General features: G+C 48.3%; 1 long non-coding RNA gene across 1 annotated transcript; it reads left to right on the top strand.

Annotated features, from left to right (window-relative positions):
- Window positions 1–1,983: 1,983 nt before the first annotated feature.
- LOC119089067 lies at window positions 1,984–3,411 on the top strand. The gene is made up of 3 exons (XR_005092918.1): window positions 1,984–2,048; window positions 2,343–2,569; window positions 3,134–3,411. It is a non-coding gene; the product is annotated as an uncharacterized LOC119089067 (long non-coding RNA).
- The last annotated feature ends 2,891 nt before the right edge of the window (window positions 3,412–6,302 follow it).

Below are 6,302 nucleotides of genomic sequence, written 5' to 3'. Positions count from 1 at the left end.
AGCTGCATGTCTCGAATGTCAGTGCTGCATGCTGGAGTAGGGGCCGTCAGGCCGTTCCAGAGGCAGGGATTGGGCTCTCTCTGGTTAGCCCACACCTCCCAGCATGGGAGCTACAGTGCTTGCTAAGAACACAGAGGGAGGAGCACCAAACTTGAAAGTGCCCTGGAGGGCTGAAGAGATAGATGGCTGAGTCCGTAAAGCACTTGCTTCACAAGCATGAGGATCTGAGTTCTGATGCTCAAGACCCATATTTAAACGGGAAAAAAAAAGTGGCTGTGGTGGTCCACGCCTGTCATCTCAGATCAAAAGCAAAAGGAATCGGAACCCCAGAGGCACATGGGTGTGTCGGACCAGTGCAACCAAGTCCCATGCTGGTTTGAGACCCTGTCTCAAAAAGGTAGAAGGTACCAGAAGCTGCTTTCTGACCTCCACATGCACACTGTTCACACTCAGACCACACACACACACACACACACACACACACACACACACACACACCTCAGTATTACCAGGAAGACTTTCTGATAATCCATAGACGTGGGCCCTACCCTCAGAATTCTGTAGGTCTCACGTACCCCAGTAATCTGCACTTTTTAAAAGATTTATTTTATTATTTAATCATGTATATGGGTATGTGCATGTGAGTGCTGGATATTTGATGCTCCAAAGCTAGAGGCATCAAATATCCCTGGGACTGGAGTTACAGGCAACTGTGAACCACCCAACACCAATTCAGGTTCTCTAGAAAAGTAGTAAACACTTTAAAATGCTGAGCCATCTCTGCAGGCCCCAATAATCTGCTTTTTTTTTTTTTTTAACAAGCCATTCCCATGCCAGGGGATTCCGATTCAAAGACACTGTCTAAGAAATGCTGCCCAAGCAGGCGGTGGTGGTGCACACGTATAATCCCAGCACTCGGGAGGCAGAGTTGGAGGCCAGCCTGGTGTACAGAGTGAATTCCAGGACTGCCAAGGATACACAGAGAAACCCCGTCTTTAAAAACCAGGGGGGAAAATGCAGCCTGAGTTCTAAATTCCCCACCCAATCAATCAGAGAAAGGCATTGTTTTTAAAATATATTAAACAGCATTTTCTCCAAAGGCCATGAATTTAGCCTTGCACAATTTGCTCAGGGGCAGTTTCTGTCTTAACAGTGTCATGTCCACGTCAATGTGAGGAGTAAAACGTCTGTGCACATGGATCTTTCTTAGAGAAATCCACTTTTTGTCTCCACCTGTATTTTTGTTTCTGGTATGTAATATAATTTTCCCCATGATGAAGAATTACAAATTCCATAAAAGGACTAAGAATTCTTTGTAATGCTTTACTGATCGGCATATCTGATATTTCTGTACTTGCAAGATGAGTGTAATTACGGAATTTTAGAATCACAATAGAAAATTATAAGATGAAAATGATTATGGAACTTTAGAATTATAATGGAAGGGGGAAGTGGGGGCTTGAAATGTACGTGTTGCTTGAAAGGGCATTTTCCTATATTCTCTCCTAGTTAAGTATACAAGAAATAACACCCTTCCAGATAATACTTCATAGATATTAAAATGTATCATTAAACCCACGTGGGGAGATGTTTCTCAGAGGAGAAGCTGAGCGTGGTGGTGCCCACTTGTAGTCTGAGTACTGGGGAGGCAGAACCAGGCAGATTCCTGGGGCTTGCTACCTAGCTAACTTAGGCCTGCTGAGTTCCTGGTCAGTTCTAAAAAGAAAAGCCAAGACAGATGGCTCCTGACAAACGATACCCAAGTTTGTCTTCAGCCCCCCCACCACGTACATGAACATGTAACAAATCGCCGGGTCATGTCATTAGACACACTCTCCTGGATGCTTGTGACACAAGATCTTCCCTTCAGGAATCTATCGGAATATGAGCAATATTGCCATCACAGTGCTTGGGCAGTTCCAGGTGACCTAGAGTGTCATAATAGGCATGGCTCTCGAGTATCTTTATTCATGTATTAAAGGCCTAGGGGGAATTCATGTGGATGAACATCCTGCAGGTGGATGGGCAGCGGGAGTCATCTTTTCCCAGTAGGTTGATGTGGAGTCTCATTTCAACATTTGGTCTTGTTGTAAAGATATGTTTTTGTCATTTTGATCATGTGTGTGGGTGCATGGGTCTGTGTGTGGAAAAGTGCACATGAGTGCAGGTGCCCACAGAGGCCAGAGACCTGTCGATAGAGATGATGGGCTGCATGATATGGGTGCTGGGAACCAAACTCAGCTTCTCTGCAAGAGCCATGCCTGCTCCACTCCTGACCACTGAGCCGTCTCCCCATTCCCTTATTTAACATTTTCAGTCTTTCGTCTTGTTATTTCTTAAAGGGGGGCTGTGAGATGACTGTGGATGAAGGCCCTTGCTTCCAAGCCTGACACCCCGAGTTTGACCCCTGTAACACACGTCAAACACCAGCTTCAGTGGCAAGCATCCATAATTCCAGCACTCCTCTACCAAGATAGAGGTGGAGACCAGGTCATCAATCACCCAGAAGCTCATGTACACAGACAGCAGCAAAAAAAATGACCAGAGAGCCTCCTGCCTCCAAAACAAGGTAGAAGGCTGGAACTGACCCCCCAAAAGCTGCCCTCTGACCTGCATACATAAATCACAGCACCTGCACACCCACGCTCACACGGGCATACGTACAAATAAATAAGATGTCCAGGAAGCATGGGGGAGGTGTACTTGCAGAGAAGATGAACCCGTGGGACAGCCTGGTGGGGGAAGACCCACCCTGAATGTGGATAGCACCTACAGTCGGCCAGTGGCCGGGATGAAAAGAAGCTGAAGGAAGGCAGAGTGGATGTGCACGTGAGCCCCTCTCTCTGCCAGAGTGTGTGGGGGAGAGATGAGTACCACCAGCATTTGCTGACAGTGTCGTCTCGTTTCTCTGGCCCTTCAGTGTGGACTCAACACCAGTGACGAGCCAGGGAGCTAGCTTCAAGGCTTTCAGTCCACACTGGGTCTGCTGAGGCATCCAGCTTCTTGGACTGGCAGACACCTGTTCCTCTGCCTCTCCAGGAAACAGCCATTTTTGGACTACCCAGCTCCATCCCAGAAGCCAGTCTGAGGTGTAAAACACAGCACACACATTCCATTGTCTCTGTTCCTCCAGAGAACCTTGCCTAACACACCTCCCAAGGGCTGGTCATCAATCAAACTGCAGCCAGAAAATAATACCAGACGGGGACCCGGCAGACAGACACCTCCTCACACAGTGTCACTTACAGCCCAGGGGGTCTGTACATTTTCCTGTGGTGAGTACAGCCAGGGGCTTTTTAGATTTGTGGTACTCACTCTGGCTACTCTGCTCCCTCATCATGGACAGAAAGCGGGCATGGACGCCAACCACGATGCTGGACAGTCCTCAGGACTCAGGTTGCTAATCTCTGATCTAAAGAACAAATGAGGTAAACTTGAGCTGACAGTGCACTTTGGGTTGTCTTGCTTCGTTGGTTGTTGTTAGTTGAACGTTGCTTGGTTAGTTTTCATTTGTTTATACATGTGTGTGTGTGTGTGTGTGTGTGTGTGTGTGTGTGTGTGCATATGTATATGTCTCTGCCTTTGACTCTGTGTGTGTGCATATGTGTGTGTCTATGTGTATGTGTGTCTCTGTGTGTATGTGTGTATGTATGCATGTGTGTGTACATGTGTGTATGTCTCTGTGTGTGTCTATCTGTGTGTATTTCTGTGCTTCTGTGTGCGTGCATTTGTGTATGTCTGTGTGTGTATGTCTGTCTGTCTGTGTGTGTGCATGTATGTATGTGTGTGTGTACTCATAGGGGGCACACTTGTGTACATGCATGTTTGTCCTGAAGACAGCCTTGGCAGTCTCCTCAAAAACACCACCCATCTCCTTTGAGACAGAGTCTCTCTCTTGGTGGGGGCTTACCAGGTAGAATACCTGGCTGGCCAGAGAGACCCAGGGACTCTCCTGTCTGCCTCCCCAGCCTGGGATTTTATCACATATTATCATGCTCAGCTTTTTACATGGGTTCTGGGAATCGAACTCAGGTCCTCAGCTCCCAAAGCAAGTACTTTACCAACCAAGTCATCTCCCCAGACTGGGTTTGTTAGTTTTTTTGAGGCAAGATCTGGCTGTGCTTCCTGGTTTAACCTCAAGCCCACAATCCTCCTGCCTCAGCTTCCCAAGGTCTGAGATTACAGGCATGCTCTTTGGGTCCTAGTTGTCTCTCTGTGAACCTTTTCTGTCTCCAGCCTGCCTGTGTGCAGACTTCTCTCCTCCTAGGACTCCCTGAAGCCTTGGGAGCCACTGATGAAAGCAGCAAGCATTTGCTCTAGAGTATAAACTGGGCATGCTCTGTTCCCAGAGAGGGGACAGTAAGAAGTCTATGACAACTACCCTATGTGGCAATATGACACTTCCAACATTCCTGGGCTGCACACACACAGGAGACAGACAGGTCACCTACCTGGTACATATGTAAACGTTATGATTTCTCTTTCCCTTTGGGTACAAAGCCTTCTCATAAATGTACAAATGGTGTTTAGGCGTGGAAACTGGCAGAGTTTACAGAGGCACAGTCACCCCTCCCCGGACTCCCACTGGGAAGCCCATCCTCCTGAGAGCCAGTTCTGGCCTCCAGCCTCCCTCTTTTCCCCTCTACCATGTCAGCCTCTCCGCACTTCCTACCTACATTAGAACCCTGAAAACACTTGGCTCCAGGGCATCCCGGATGATGGGAGCTTTCATTTTATTTATTTAAAGCTTGGCTGCCCCCACCAGTCTCCTGAGAGAAAGCAACTCATCTTCATGGGGGTGCATGTACCTCCGAAAGAGCCTGCATTCCAAGATCGTTGCCTTTGAGCCAAGGCTAAAAGCACTTTCTCAGACGTAAGGGCCTGGGAATGCTACCGTGGAGGTGTAATGTTAGCATCACTGCTCAAATAATATCCACAGCCCTTCCAGATGAGTAGATCAAGCCAGCGCGTCTCCAGCCTGACTCCGGGCTTCATTCATCACAGGCAGAGCCGGGTATGGGAGAAAGGCTGCATCAAGCCTGTCTGCAAAGCGGTCTTCACTGGGATGATTCTGGACTAAGCGAAGCCCCTCAGCCTCCCCTCTGCTTCTATTGCTTTAAAGTTCACAGGGCTATGCAAAGAGAGCTCAAGACATCAAAGAGGAGACCCCTGACCCTGGGTGAGCCGATCTGTGAGGCCTTTGACAGAGGTGACTGCACAGAACCCTTGTTGGGACATATCTGGCCTGTGGATGCACAGGGACCAATCAAAGAAAGCAGGGCTCGGGAGGTAGACAGCTCAGTCCATGCAGTGCTTGATGCGGAAGTATGAGGACTTCAGTTCAATACCCAGAAGCCATGTAGAAATTCCATAATCCCAGCACTGGAGGCTGAGGAGGAGAGGCACAGTAACACGGAGTGCTCTGGGACAAGTTAACTCCTCCATACCATTCACGTAAAGTCACAGAGAAGAGGAGCAAACCTCATGCTGTAGCATCGTTTAAAGCTCATTTTCTTGTGAATAATCAGAAAGGGGGCCACGACTTTAACGGAACTCTATGAACCACATTTTAATTATTGCCAGGACTTAAGTCTTTTAGTGAAATACATATTTATAAACCTTGGCGGGGCATAGATCATTTGCCTAATAGAGCAAGACTGCTCGAACGTCGCCGTCCTAATCTATCAGGTAAATATCCATTTATAATTGGTTCTTTAATCCTCGCTCTCTCCCCTGATAGGCTGGAACAGCCCAGCAAGTCTGCTTCATTCTTCAGGGCAAGTCAGTTATCGTCCATCACAATGTCAATAGAAATATATACATTAAAGCAATTATAGAAGTCACTGCCCGAAACAAGAGCCATAGCTCAGCCGGAGACAGGAAACCAAACAGCTGCCGGCCAAAAAAGGACCCGAGAGGGAGGAAGGCTTCCGAACAGGATGGGACCCCTGTTCCCCACCAAAGAAAAGCACGTACTCTGTAAGCCCTAAACCCTACCCTCACTGGACCACTTGCCATAGTCACCCACAAATGCTTCATTTTGTGGTACCAGATTCCAGGCTCTAAGTTGAGCCGGTTGTGACAGAGCATCCATCCACTGGCTACCACTGGCCTCTTAGATGTTCTTGGCACCTCCTGAGAGTGGTTCTGCTGATGAGGAAATTGGAGCCGGGAGTGCCGGAATACCGCCCCAGGCCCCACACTCTGAAGCTTGGCTCCCATTCCCCTCTCCTCTGCTTCTTCACCAAGGCTGGGCAGTGAGACAGAGGCAGAGGTGCTCAGCCGGAGACTAGAAGCATTGC

This window comes from Peromyscus leucopus, chromosome 14, assembly GCF_004664715.2.
Source record: "Peromyscus leucopus breed LL Stock chromosome 14, UCI_PerLeu_2.1, whole genome shotgun sequence".
Lineage (NCBI taxonomy): Eukaryota > Metazoa > Chordata > Mammalia > Rodentia > Cricetidae > Peromyscus > Peromyscus leucopus.
The sequence above is the reverse complement of the archived record's forward strand: the minus strand, read 5'-3'. Positions and strand labels throughout refer to the sequence as shown.